Source organism: Phasianus colchicus, chromosome 13, assembly GCF_987193195.1.
Source record: "Phasianus colchicus chromosome 13, bPhaCol1.hap1.1, whole genome shotgun sequence".
NCBI classification, from domain to species: domain Eukaryota; kingdom Metazoa; phylum Chordata; class Aves; order Galliformes; family Phasianidae; genus Phasianus; species Phasianus colchicus.
In genome coordinates this window covers 12168396-12184152 of record NC_143448.1, presented here as the reverse complement: position 1 = coordinate 12184152, position 15757 = coordinate 12168396, and the positions used below count along the sequence as shown (strand labels likewise).

Below are 15757 nucleotides of genomic sequence, written 5' to 3'. Positions count from 1 at the left end.
AACAGCATTGTTAAATTCCCCCTTATGCTGATTGATATTCAAGTAAACATGAACTTACTCAGCTAAAATACTTGTATTACAGGAAGAATTGTGACCAGTTAATCCCAAGCATTAGACGAGACAAGGACAGATCTTTAATCACAGAACGTTATATTAAAGTAAAAAGTTGTTTTTAAAGAATTTCAATAACGATTTTATTTTCTGCTCACTATCTAAAATTAAAATCTTTACAGAGACCAAATACCCCGTTTAAATATGTGTGATTAATACTATGAAGATGTGAACAAACATAAAATACTGATTTATCTGGTAAATCCCAGAAACGTGCATTGGATATTTGAAGAACACAAATATTTCCATTTCACTGGATCACACACATCAGAAAATCTTACTTATAGCCTTCTTCTCACGTCCACGGAGAGCAGAAAGTAGTTTAGCAAGTCATAAAAACAATTTTTTCTTCAAACAGCATGTAGTCGCAACATGAAATTGCAGATTGGACTAAGAGGTAAGCAATGTCTAAAAATACCTTCCTACTTCAACGTGACAAGTCTTCTGAACAAATACATTCTTTATGCAATGGTAGCACCCCAGTTTACTATGGATAGCACTCTGAATTCTTTAATTGATCTCCGTTATTCACAACCAGCCAAATCAGTTAGGCTAAATTATGCAGCATGACCTCTGAACTCTACCAGCATTGTTTCAGCATCCAATCGAACAGGCAAAGCAGAGTACTGACCTAGTTCTTCTGGACAGAAAACTAAGCAAAACCTTTCTAAAACGAATACAGTTCTTCTGAATACCAGCTAGTTAGGTGAGGAGCAAGGATTGGAGAGAGCAGAAACATCACTGCGCAAAAAAATTACACAGAAGATGGTTCCTTTTTCCTATAGGAGATCAGCATTGTTCTAACAGAGATTCAGAATGGATTTGTTAAATAACACAACCAGGAGCAAGATAAGCTGGCTGCACTGTCAGGCTTTCAGCCTCCATTCTCCTTCTAGTACTGTTTTCCTGTTGGTACTTATTGCGCAAGTCTTGAGCTTACACCATACAATGAAGTAAAAGAGCATGGGACAGGTTTTAAATATTACATTACATACGAATAACACAATTACATTTTAAAAACATTTCAACTCTACCAACGTGAAATAAAGCACAAAAGTATCACTTAGTCAACTAAAAAGCTTTTAGAACAAATTCTGCCTTTTCTAACAGTACTTTTACATCAGTATGTAACAGGGCATGCAGCTGACCAACTGCAACAGCAATGTATCTATAAAGCTCTAAATAGACAACAAATATTACCAACACGATGTTACTTTAATAGGGCACTCAAATATCTAAATGCCTAAAATGCTACACCTATAGAACCTGAGCAGATTTTTGTTGACACATTTTCAATATCCACAACTTCCACCGGAAAGACTGATTAAAACAGACTGGAGAGGGAGACTGAGGAAAAACTACTGCTTTTGTGCCATTAACAAAAAAGCCACGATGGCGACAGAAGCAGCATAGTCATTGCTGAGATGTTGCCATCATTACGTGATTTAGAAATCTCTACAATGGAACAATACGACAGCGAGCATCGCTACCACTGACAGAGCACCTCCAGTAAGAAGACAGTATGAAATGAGCATATGCGCACAGCCTGCATTCTACAGATAAAGACAATACTAATGCAAGCTCTAATAATAACATCCCATAGAATTTTATCAAGTAGACTTTATTCCTATGCATTATTTATCCACATCTACATTTCAGCAAAAATGACCTCAATCTAATTAATTGAAACTTCCTTATAGCGTATTTGCTAGAGATCAGTATTACACATACCCTGTTTTATGTTATGTTCCAGCTTTATCATCACAGGCATCCAATAATTATTAACAGAGTTATTTAAAATAAATAGCAAAAAAGGGCTTCATTTTCTTAGTGAAATCATTGAATAAATTGGCTTTTTTGCAGAAATCTGAGTAATGTACAGCGTTTTTGGATTCTTTCCCCGGTATTATTTCTGAACCAGTGCATTTAAGATTGAGTGTTCTACAAAGTTGAAAAAACACAATGAGATAGTTCAGAAATTAAAAATTTAACTTTTTGAAGATGCTGCTATAACTAGAAGTCATGCGGATTTAATGAAAGCTCCCATTAAGTTCTTTTAATATGACAACAGCAATTATTCCTTTTCTTCCTCATCAGTGATATTCTCTTTACTTCTACACTCTGCATTTAAAAAAAAAAAAGCTCTAAACGTGTAAGCAGTTAGGAGAAAAATTTTACAGGCAGCCTCACTGCAGCCCTTGTTGTCCGTGTGAGATTCCCCTGCTTAGCTCTTCTCTGGTCTTACCTGCATAGCTGAGAAAGGTGGCAACACTGGTGGAGCCTAAGGAAGAATTCTCATACAATTGGAACCCCTAAAAAAAAAAAAAGAAAACACATCAAGGACAGATAAAAAGGACTCAAATCATATTTATGGGTTTTGAAGAACCCATCTTAAACATGAAATTATTAAATCACATATGCATTATGTTATACTAAGTACATTCTGCTTTTACATAGTATCACTGTACATTACTCTAGATCCTAAAAATTGCCTTATGATTTGCAAGAAAAAAAGAGGATCTTTCTAGATCTTGCTGCTTAGCTTACATTGTAAGGTGCAGAAGCACGAGAGGAAAGCAAGGAGTGAATACTCCCACAGGTATAGCACAGATAGGGCACAGATTATTACGAGAAGGAAAAAGCTGCAACAGAAGAAACAGAGAAGCTGCACTGCACAGTAGGCAGAGGAAAGAGGTGAAGACTGAAACAGGAAGAAGCAATTTTATTTGCTGTAGGTTATGTTAGAAGCACGCGTGTATGGTTTAACTGCAAGCCACAAATGTTAGGTACATTTTGCGTACACGTAGTTTCTCAGTAGAATCATAGGTGGGTTACTTTCAGAAAAACAGATTGAGGAATTTTCAAAATTTAAAAATACACTGGTAGGAGATGATTACCACAGACTGATTCTTCATAATGCCTGCACGTATGAAAACTTCCCGCATTTTCAACTGCTCCCCTCCCTGCAGGGAATATGTTGCCTTTAGGATACCTTATTGTTTTTCCCCTCCTTTCCTGTTGAACTTTTCTGTGCCCATCACAACTGGTCTCCCAGTACACAGCCTCTTTATTTCCCTTCCTGTTGCCTCAAGCTGCTCTAAAATGGTGCCACACACACAGCACAGGAAGTAGAGCAGCTCTCATTGCACTGCTTCCAACCTTATGGCAGCAGCACACATCTGAATGGTTCTGCTGTTACATCACTCACAGCTTTGTGGTCCCAGTACTAGAAAACCTTACGTATTTCGCTCCAAATACATGACTTTTACTGTGTGGTTCCAACTCATCAAGCTTTGCAGTCTTATTTAGCCCTTCTGCTTGCACATAAACCTGGGCTGGATTGTAACACAGTCTTCCATATCCAGCAAATAAGACCCAAGTGCAGTTTCAATTTCCATACCTCAAAAATAACTGAATGTCACAACAAATACTACATAGCGCTCACCGTCAGTGGCAGCACATGAGCTGTGCTACTTGTGTTTCAGATAGAATCTACAAAAAGCAGATCAAACAGCACTGACTAATTATTAAAGTACTTCTTTCTAACAAGATATTTTCAAGTTCGGGACCTGACAGAGCTGAAAGAACTCTTCCGTGCACAGACTTGCTAAAAATAAAAAGTTGCTTGCTGACAAACACGTTCAGCTATTATGAACATTTTATGCTGGCTGTATCCTTAATCATGAATTCAGAGTTCCTTTGCCAAAAAGAATCTGATATGGAGCACCGAACTTGTTACCAGGCAATGAGAAATTCAAAGTCCCACATCTAGTTCCCAGTTTCGGTCTTATTTTCTCTCACAGTACATTTTTCACTCCCCATTTAAGTGAAACAGACAATATTAAGAGTATTCTCAAATGTTTGGAAAACAATTTCTGATCTTGAAAATAGCTGTGTTTTCGCCTGACAGCCCTATGTGTTTTGCTGATAGCAGGAGAAAAGAGAATTAAATGCAGAATAAACTATTAATAGCCGTAAGATTTTGCTTTCTGTCTCTGCCAGGTAATTTCCTATCTGGGATCCAGGCATGGAGTCAGCATGTAAAGGGAAATTTTTAAGTATCCAAGAAGTTCCTTAGATTTCCTTATCTCCTGCTACTTGCATAACCGCCAGAGGGTCCTTCTGCCACTTCTGACAGAAGCAAAAGGCCGCTGACTACAGAATACCCTTGCTATATGCAGTAGGAAATAAGAGGCAGCCACTAAAAGTAATCCCTAGTAACAATTCAGCTCTGTGACAAAAACTCCAACTAGAATGTCCACGTAGTATCCAAGATCTTAATTCCCAATTGTTGAAGCATCAAATTGTTCAGTGTGTTGAAGCATCAAATTAGTTCAACCTATACTGTGACTACTTGCCACAGTAAAACTGGTGAACAGGTTCAGCAAATGGAGCTGCTCTGATGCAAACAGTTCAACCAACTGGCTACTTCTTTATAGGAAAATGCTATATTGGCAAATTATACTTTTATCATGGTACCTCACTCATTCTAACATTAATCTGTAAGAGACTCAGCGTTTCAGGATCTTTTCCATTGAGAAGTCCCAGACACCATACAGCTTCCAGACTCTTAGGGGTAGTTTTCCATCCAGCAGCAGCTAACCAATGCCTGAAGACTGCAGCAGCATTTTAACAATCCTTACTCTGCTCTGTTGCAGTGACAACCAGAGTATGAAATAAAAACCTTAGATAGTCTTATTGGCACATGCATTATACCTATTACATTTGCAAAGACTTCAACTTATCTAAAACTGTCAACTCCTGCTTTTTGTGTCATTGTGTATTCTGCTGCGCACCACTATATGCAGTTAAGCAGTGTCAGACATGCAACATCAATTCTAAATAAACAGGAGGTCACAAAGCTCACATTCTCAAAGCTATTACAGAAATTGCAGGCTTCATCCAATCTCAAATCCCAGTGCTCACTTAAAAGCTCTAACCATATAATTAAATGTAGGTCAGCTTAAAAGTGGACAATTCGTTTCAGGCTTTACACAACGCTCTTCAGTAAAGCCTTCAGCAATTCTTTTATCTTGGAGAGCTGACAGATCGTTGTCAAAGTCAGGGTCTTCCTGGTAAAAAGTTTCAACACAGAAAAAGGTACAACAGTGTAGGAGGAGATGCTTAAAAGGGAATAAATCTCTAGCCTTCTTTCTTCAAAGCCAGAATTCCTCTCTTGACTAAGACATACTGAGGACAATTGTATCCCAGGGTAACTCTTCTATAGTCTAATGGCCTTTCACCAATGAATATTTTGACCCAAACTGTCTGAGACATGCCTAGAAAAATAACCTATTTTCCTCATGGTCCTGGCTACACAGCGGGAAATCTTTCTTGTCACACCCTCCAGCTCTCATGTCTTAACTCTTGTCTAGAAATTATCCCCTGGCTTTCCTCACCCTTACTACCCATTTTTCATGTAAGCTGGTCACATTACATTGTCCTTTACTAGAGTGGATTTTATTTGGATATATAAGTGTTAGAAAAACCTGGCTTTGGGTTTTGGAGTTCTGCTATGGCTTCTTAACAATTTCAATTTTCACTTAGCAGAAGTGAATCTATTCTATACAATAAAAAAAAAAAAAGTAGTATTCATTTGCTATACTTCTGCATCTCCGACTTTAGCCATGTTTTACATTGTTAGTCATTATGCTCTTAAGCTGTTTCACTATGAGAAATATGTACTCATTTAAATTTACTTTCATAGTAACCAATACCATATCTTATTTTTCAAAGAAATTAAGTCGTCTTAGTGTTAAATATCCACAGATATTTGTTACTACTCTATTCTGGAAGACATCTAAGCACCTTAATCTTTTATTGTAAAATCGATTCATAATTTAATTACAGAAGATTAAAGACTGCCTAATCTAACTGCATTGTTTTTTTCAGTCAGTACAAACTGCTGATACACTACTATTAAAGAAGAGAACCCAAATAAAGGCAACAAAAGAAAACATCTTTTCAACCAGAAGAACCAAAATCATTCAAAAAGGACCACAGGTTTTCTACTTCAGATGTCTTAACACTACGCAGTATGAAAAAGCATCTTGTGCCTAGTTTTACATACAGGTAACAAACGTGTCGAGGGGAAAAGCCACCAAAGTGACCCAGGCCTTTTGTACTAAGACATTTTTCATTTCCACAAAGAATTCCCAAGCAATGCCATAATTCAAGATATTAAGCCAAGAGCACATGAAGACCCAACTCACATTCTGCTCATTCTCTACATCTTCCCTTCCCATACCTCCTTACCTCAATCACATGTTGAATTGAAAGAATTAAGCTCCCATTTACTTCTATCTACTTTGATTACCAAATGAAGAAAAGCTACCACTTTCTTCTGCTTAGGCATTTAGAATTGTATATGATTCAAGTCAATCCTGCCCAGCCCTTTTTAAGAAAAATGTATGAATATTCACATGAAAGGCATCTTACACTGAGCTCAAATCACTTGCTTGAATAGACTCCCACTGCATGAGTAAATAAGAACAAGTCTGCCAAAGTGGAGCTGGAACGGAAACGATTCAGTCATTCCAGAGCGAAACAATTATTTATGCTATTACACAACAACTATTTAAATACAGAGAGTTCTATAGGTCAAAATTGCTAATACTAAAACAATGAATTCTATTTACTCCTCCATTACAAATTATTAATATCACTTTACAAATAGGTGCATTATCTATATATTTCAGTAAGCATACATGTGTACAACAAAGAAAACTCAGTCTTCTTAGTAAAGCAATGAAATAGGTTGAAATTATCACAATTTCTTTCAAGTTATCATTGCCACTGGAAACATAAATGATGAAAAACTTTTCCCATGTTGTTTGTAAACACTGAACTTGAATTTCAAAGTTAGGCACTAATCCATGGAAACAAATCAATGTAGAACAAAAATACATGGGACATGTCCAAACATCATACAAGTAGCATATGTCTTCTCAAGTGATGTAATGTGATTCACAGACTTACATGAAAAATATCTTGTGATGGACATGGGTAACAAAATATTTGTAGTATTACTGTTCATGTCTTTAATTCTACACTTAAAAAGCAATAGGTGCTGTGGAAAAGCTCAAAAAACCAAGCATGTATGAATTTAAGTGAGCTGAAAGCTGGGTCACTGGCAAGCCAGAGATAATGGTAGATATTAATTTAACTTCTCAACCCCAGAGCATTAATAGTGAGGAATGTATATGACTAAGAATTGCTAATTTGGTAATTTCTTTTCTTTTCTCATTCCTTCCCCATTCTTCATCAAATATATTTGGATAAAGACATATCCTTCATGTCAGAACTTAAAACCTCTGTTTCAACACAGAGCCAAAATTATAAGTGCAGTAAATTAAAGTTTTTCAATTTAAAAACAGGATTCTATTTACAGTATAATGTTTGTCTCCGTAGACTAATTCCATTGCCATTCTCATTGGGACATATTACATCTTGGCAAGAAGATGAAGAGCTCATTAATGAAATATTCTACTTTTGGAGAAAGAAAGAGCCACATGTATAGAAATCCAAATCTGAGCTACCCCTCTGTATTCTAGCAGCCAAATAAGCTTCAAGGTTCTCCAAACCAGAGTAATAATGCTGAATCAAAGTTAAAAATGGATGTAGTAACTTTTTCCCCCACAAATGATACCCTGTTCAACTGCAGAGCAACTTTATTTAAACTACTAAAATCTTGCACGTGACAGCTCTTTTCCCAAGTCTGGCCCTCATAATCAGATATAGATGTCTTCCTCTATGTGCTGCTATTACTTTCCATCTTAGAATCTTCACAGAACTACAAGGAATTTGACAATTTTACAAAATGGTTTAGCATTAAATCCTAACAACAGAAAATAAAAATTATAATTAAGTAAATATAAACAAATCAAACTTTGCTCTGGCATTACCTAGAGTATCTGCCTGCCATTTTGCAGGCCAGTTCAGCATTGCAAGGCACTACATTTATTTATTCATGTTTGATATGTATGTCCTTTATGCTGCATGTCTGTCTGAGTTAAACTTTCCAGAAGCTCAGAAATTTTTACTGCTAACGTATGTTCAAAAGTGAATTGTAAGTATGTTCCCAGAACCCACCATCGTACCCAAATCAAAGTGACAACGTGATTTTACTAAAGACAAAAAAGAAAGAACTGTTCTTTACATGTGGAGGAATTTAGTTTTTTTCCTTTCTGAGAAACATTCCCATCTCTTCATTTTTACTCATCTAATACAGGCTCACACACATTTCTTTTGCCTAAACAGCCACACAGCATACACAAATGGCTCCATTCTGCTTTCTTTTCTCTGGATTAAACAACTGGTAGATCCTAGAACTGGTAGAACCAGGGCTTACAAGCAACTATTTAAACTTATCTTACTCTTCCTTTACAAGGCATTTTTCAAATAGATTGGGAAAGCATTTAGATACCCCAAAACCCTCATAACAGACTCTTTCATTGGGTTCTACAGTCATTTGTGAACACCCTCCGCCTTTATTCCTTCCTCTGCAGCCCAAAATGCACCATCTGTTTCAGAGTACAAAAACACGCATAGGAAGGAAGGCTCATGCAGTGTACATGACATGCAATTCTTTTCTCTCCTCATTCTCTTTCCACCAACTGAATGTAGCTGGGTTCTTAAAGCTGCAAGTATACCAGGAAAAATAATTAGCTAGTGCTGTTCACACATGTTGAGTACGACTAGTTGCACATCAAAGTTTTATTTCTGTCTAACAAAAGAAGTCGAACAAACATCTCTAGCAAAAGCATCTTCTCAGAGTCTGCCTCAGAATACCTGAATGCTGCATTATAAAATCTTTATTACACAGAGATTTTAGTGACACCAATGACTAATTGTCACTGAGATAAAAGAATATAATGTGACACTGTTCATTTCAACATTCCAAAAAAAATGTGTGTTAGGAAGAATGGTAGGAGGAAGTGCACCTTGAAACTTCAGGCTAGAAATGAAATGCTCTTCTTGGCAGCTTTTGGTAAACAACAGTTTAGATGAACAACAGAAAGACGAACTTCAGCATAACTGAAATTCAAAAATTATTACAAATTAGTATAATTAAAATACATAGAAAAGGTATTATAACTGTTTCAAAGGTTCAGGTGTTCTGTAATCTTTTTCTCTACTCAAGTCACACTACTGAAATTTACATTAGCTAGTGATCTAACACAGTTTTAATACTTACAGCAAACCAAAAAATATTTTTATAATACATAAAACGGCCTGCCTGAGCTGGTGTGCAAACTGCAGGCACGTTCAGATCAACAGAACAGGCATTTGTCTGGGTCGTATTATCATTACTTAAGCTGTAAATCCTAAAGGACATCTGGATTTGCAAACAAGCCTTCCCCAAATTCTTCAGCTTTTCTAGTACTGGTTCCTCTTCCTGCATGGCTGTATTTCACAAATCTGTTTCCCACACTTTTGCTCTTCTGTATTTGGTACCCATAATTTTACAGCATACAGGTAAAATACAAGTTTTTTTCTTAATGAAGACTATCCATAGAATCAAGATCCTTTACCAGATTCACAGGAACATGCACCTTCTCTGCTTTACTGGATCCAGTCTACCTGTATACAGTGTTCTTAAAAGCAAAGAAGATGACAAACTGACATCTTAGTGAAAGCTGAACTCTAAGAATGGAAGGACATTAAACGTCCTAGTAGGTTTACCATGAAAGCCAGCATAGAAAACAGAATAGAAACACTAGAAACAAAAGCTTTGTGTCATGTAGCAAAAATTTAAAAAGCTGCATAACAAGGGTTATGCACCTGTACGTTTTTAACACTGAACTGCAAAGCAGTAGCAGTCAAACAAATAATATGCAAGCCCAGCTCACAGCTTTTGGCTGTAGTAATTTAGAAGCTAAAAGTGTTGGGTGCTGGAGAAGGAGGTATAGTGGCAGTCACCGTATGCATGCAGACAGCAGCCCTACTCCAGTGTGCAGAAAGAGCATTTCCAGTACAGCACCTTGCAGTCACTAGAGAGGTGGAAAAGTGAGCAAAGTCCTGAAAAGACAGCATTGCTGTTGATGCCCAGTGGCATGCAGAGCAATTATCTCATTGAAACGAATCCCAGGAGAGCGCATCTAATTTAAGTCCATGAAGTTAACACCATTAGAAGATATATTTCCTTGATGATTAAGAATTAAATACACAAGTATCTCAAAGCTTTTGAGATAACTTAGAACTAATGAAGGACTAATTGCTTCACTACATATCTTCATATAATGATATACAAAAACATTGTGTCAACTGTCTTATGTCAACTTTTGCATCACTTAACTACATGTTTGTTATCAGTCATCCACAGTAACAATTAAAACATGAGAATATTCCTATAATTAGTTTCCCTTTTTAGAAGATGAGACAAGTGAAGGAAGCGTGGAAACTCAGTTGACTTTTTTGTTATTAAAGATGATACAATAATTACAGTCATGTTAAAAATTAATTCCATGGCTAGTTAGCTAATACTAGTAACACTGAATTTCACCATTACAAAACTTTGGTTTTCAGAAAATGTAAATCCACTAATCTCAATTATCTCTCTCTTATTTTGAAATATGAGCAACATATAATTATTTATCAGAATAATAAATACCAAAATTCATTACTCCTTTTCACAGAAATAAACGAAGGACTGGATTGGCTTGTAACAAACAAAGTCAGTAGGTAGCAACTGTCCAGATGTGAGACACCATTAGAGGGCAAATCTCATAGCAGTACTGAGTGGAATTTCTTACACAAACATTGTAGTTTTAAAAAACCGTTTGACAAAACAAGCACAAAAATGATAACAGTCCCTTCCCAGCGACTCCCCATAAATGATCACAGCACAAAACCACCCACCACCAAGCCTCAGCCCCTGCCTGCTCTCCAGAAGCATGCACACACACAACCCACAGCCCTGCAGCTGCACCTACCCTCCCTCATACATGTAAATGAAACACTGGTTTTTCAAACAGCCTTGAATGCATTCTATTCTTCTGTGAGTTGAGTGCACCAGTGTGACTTGGAGGAGTCACAGGGACAGTTCTCCTTTTGGAATGACTCCTTATGTCTTCAGAACTTTTACATAGAAACCCCCAAACTTCCAGAGCTCATCCTTTTCCACAGCCATCTAATTCTTCCTGAATTAACTTGAAATATAATGAACATGAAAAGCAATAATGAATCACATAATGTGCAACCACCAAAATGATCCATCCACGGAACATGCTTTGTATGCTCAGCTCTGGCACATCTGATCTTCCATAGGGCAGCCCACCCCAGACAGGACACTCTCAGTAAGGACAGCACATCCTGCTCAGTAACCCTTGCACTATCAATACTGGAATATACCAACGTCACTTCTCCCAGGACAAGAGCACTACTTCCAAGCTTACAGCAGAGAGACTGCTTTCTGCAATGAGGCCTCCAGCCTCTTAACTAGATCTGACAGCAGAGAACTCTCCATACATCCATAGATGCTTCCAACCATGTCTAACTGATGAGGCAATAAACATTAGCAAGCAGTTAGCCTTTAGCACACATTCCCCAAACTGCAAACACGTTTGGAGTCAGAACTGCATTTGGGAGAGAAGGAGGGGCTGGAGCACAGCAGCTTCAGTCTTCAGCCACAGCAAGGGACTGCCTTCAGCTCTCCTGCAGGACGACAGACTGCTGCTAGCAGGGTACGGACACTTGGGGTTAATGGCAGCACTAACTTGTTAGCTTGTAACGAGCACCTGCTATCACTAACAGATAAATAGTTATGCTGCTGGAATTCAAATAGTATCCAGAGCTATATGTTAAATGACAATGTTTAAATTAATTTCAGATGATGTTTTCCTCAGAGCTGTTAGGGAGTTCCAGAACTACAAAAGCTTATAAAATGGTGGTATATTGCTTTCTAAGCATGATAAAGCTTAATGAATCATTGCGGTGTTTCAATATTGTTTTTATAGCCAGCAATAATTAACCTGCTCCTATTCATACTAATTCTTCAATAAAAATGAAGCTATTTTCAATGGATGAAGACTGCATCTGCCGTTTTATTCCACATGGACAAAAAGGTCTTGCACACTGCTTTTTTCCCAGCCATCCCCAAAGCCCTCCAGTCACTTTAAAGCAGACAAGTAGTCCCACAGATTTCAGAAGATTATTAAACTTATGCATAACTGTTGGCATGTTCAAGTGCTGAGACTATGCACTCTTCTGAAATGTAAATGAACTTATGCTGGTAACCAGCACCATGAGAAAAGGGGTAGGAGCCAGAGCCTTTCAAGTTGAGGTGTGAAAAGTTTCTACAGTTTTGTAGTAATGCTATCAAAACAAATGACATCAGTTCATATTAAAAATAAATAAATATTGGCAGTTCAGACAAAAGATTCTATTTCACATATTTCACTATTCCTATTTTAAATCAGAAAGCAATTTATTAACATTTCTACATAAAGTTGTGGGCATTAGTTTTGTTGAACTGTAAGACTTAACCTATTCTCAGGCCATTCTAAGACAAGATGCAATTCCCCACCTCCTGAGGCAGATGAGCTGCTAAGCAGCCATTTCCCCATGATGCTGAATTTGGAACTGAACAAGACTGAGCATTGCCGAGGAGGGGGCAATCGGTGGCATGGGTGGCCAGGAACTGAACATACACAGCAGGACGAGTTCTGACACTTCTACTCCTCAGCCTGCTCTTCATGGCAAGTCCTAACGTCATGGTTGGTTGGTTGGTTTTTTTGTTTTGTTTTGTTTTTGCTGGAGTAAGGTCTTCAAGTCAGAAAAATAATTAGAAAATCCATTTCCCGCTAAGACATTAACATGATTTTGTCTTCTGCTCTGTTTATGTTGTCCTTCTCACAATCCATTGTTGACAGCCCTGTCCAGGAGCAGCCCAAATCTGGCCATGCTGTGGCCCAGGAGAACATCGCAGAGCCAGGCACACACCATGGATCCGCTGGAGGAAAACAGACTTCCTCATGCATCCAGCAAAGCAGCATACTGGAGCTGTTCAGTTCTTTCAGAAGTAAATTTAGAAAAATCCTTTGAAGTACAATCTGACAGCTGCATAAAACCGCTTCTTGAAAACAAAGAACCATAGCTCAGATGTCTGTAACAGACAGAACAGCCATCTCAGCTCTGTCTGGGATTTGTACTTGTCACAGAGCAGGGGCCAGGGGGTGGACAGGGTTAAATCCCTGTGAAGCACAAGTGCTATTCTCCCTTCCCATTGGCTGCTGAGCATAGGGCACTCAGAGTTTCAGCCACCAGACACTAGTGACAGGTCTCTATTGAAAGGAAGTATGCAAATATCAGAAACTTCCTGGATGTAAAAGCTGATGGTTCAGCACTGAGGTCGAGGAGCTTTGAAATCAACATTTATGAACCTGAAGTCAGATGCCTCTCCTTCCCCCCCTTTATTTTTAGCACAGTCGTGACGAGCAGTGCCAACAACAGCTGACAAAGAGGTATGCTGAATCAATCCTGGGTCCACAAAGAGTCCTAGAAATTGTAGATATATTAAAGTAGTTTTCATTAGCTAAGAATAAAAAGTGAGGGATGAGAAGAGAGGAGAACAGACAAATGAATGTATTTGAAACCAAAGTGCTGGAATATTAATCAATGTTCTTAAGGAAACCAGGAAAAGGCATTATTTTGCTCCCACATTCATAATACTTAGGATTTGTTCATTTGTATGCCATTAGGAGAAAAAGAAAATCCAAGAAATTTTAAAAATAAAAACAACAACAAAATCTTTTATGGCTTCCAGTGGCTCAGGTGAGTAGCAAGTACAATGGAAACACCATACTTTATATGGCTCAAGATGGCCGACAACATTTTAAGGTCCACATCATCTGATTCTGCTCGGAGCTTAGCCTACATGTCAGTATTTGAACGGCTTCCAGTACCCTGCATTGCCAGTATGCCCACAGCTGCTGCTCATGTGAAAGTGAAACTATGACAAGGAATAAGAGAAAATAATTCACTACATCTTCTGTGCAATAAACCATGTTAAATTGACATACTGCATTTCTACTAGCAAAACTTTCTTGAAATGGATTGAATACTGCTATTCAGTAACTTGAATTTTACCACTGTCTGAGGAAGTAAGACACAAACACACTGAGAGATTCAATATAATGAGCAGCAAGCATCCCAACAGATAATACAATTCACAGATTATGCAGATGGTGAAAAAGGGAAAAGATACCTATATATTAGTCATGTAATGTCACACACAACATCAACGAGGTGAGTTGTGAGAAAATAGATTCGTAGGACAGATCATTCAACTACCCCACTTAGAAATCATAATAGTCAACATTGCTTTGATTTTAATTAGTAAATCCTTTCAAGCAAACAATATGCAATAAATTTTACATACACTTCCTCTACTAATGTTTCAAAGGTTTGTTTTTTAAGATCTGTTTATTGTTATCTAATTCACAAAATTTGATGATAGAAGGCCAATATACAACAAGGTAATCCGATATTATTCTATTGTGATTTGGTGATGCACACACATCCCCCCCTCTCATAGTGTGATGGTGACACCTCTTTGTTCTCCACTACTCAAAATGCATTTAAGCCCCAGAAAACAATCTTTTTTTCTGCAAGAAATGCTTCTTTGTTTCAAAACCAAAGGCTCATCAGTATATGCATCATTTGCATTTTATCAGTCCAATTCTGTTATATCACTGTCTGCAGAGAAGAAATTACGGGCCGCATTCTCATCCTACTGAATTCATTAAGGGCTTTGAGGTTGATTACAGTAAAAACAAAAGGCCAGAACTCATTTACTCCAGTTTTAGTAACAGCCTTTTTATATATACATTGAACAAGATTTAGACTACATCCAAAATTGCCCACTGAGGTTGATTCAAATCTTCGCAATTTTTTCAGGCAAATGAACAGAATATTAAATATTTTACGACATTTAGGTTCTTTTTTTAGTTGATCCTATGAAATAAGACGTTGCACATCCACAACTGATTATATATCTATTGTATTCTTTATATTTACTCTCCTATTTTTATTATTTTATACCTGATAACAACCATTTGGATTAAAATAATCTGGACTTTTACCTGGCTACTTTCAATTACTCTGTTGAACATGAACTTGGATGTACATGGAGTGTGTACCTGTATGTCTGCTAATCAGGTACAAATCAACAGGCTTCAAATTCTGTCTCTTATTTCTGCAAACAATTCAAGTAAAGGCCTTTTGATTTATGTGGCATCTTTATGTTTTCTCAGAACAATGCTACTCTTGCACAGGAAGCACAGCTCAAAGCAATTACTAACAGAAGTCAAAATAAGAACAGGGCTACCGCTGCGCCATAATTTTAAGAGAAACATGGCCCTACTGTTAACTAAATCAGAACAAACCATCTTCCATGTGCCCATGCTGGTGCTCTGGCACTGCCTTCAACAGAAAATTAATCTCAAGAACAATACATAACTGCAGCTCTGCACTTTTTCTTATTCCAATAATTACACTTCCTCTTCTCCCTTAATAAATAACAAGCTTCTGAAAACTTTAATACAAAATTAAAAGTAAAATGAACTCAACCCTAAGGGACACTTCTTCATATGCGTGTAAGTTTACTGCAAGACCAAGCATAGACAGCACTAGGTGGACAATCCCA

General features: G+C 37.4%; 1 protein-coding gene across 7 annotated transcripts in view; it reads right to left on the bottom strand.

Moving 5' to 3' along the window:
* Window positions 1-15757, bottom strand: part of CDH11 (cadherin 11) — a 742884-nt gene that overhangs the window by 375855 nt on the left and 351272 nt on the right. For 6 of the 7 annotated variants that reach the window (XM_090149366.1, XM_090149361.1, XM_090149369.1 and 3 more), the window contains one exon: window positions 2357-2423. The gene's annotated coding sequence lies outside the window, so the exon portion shown is untranslated. Of the gene's footprint in view, window positions 1-2356; window positions 2424-6366; window positions 6451-15757 lie in introns of those variants that run through there. The other variant, XM_090149364.1, reaches the window with a different exon arrangement.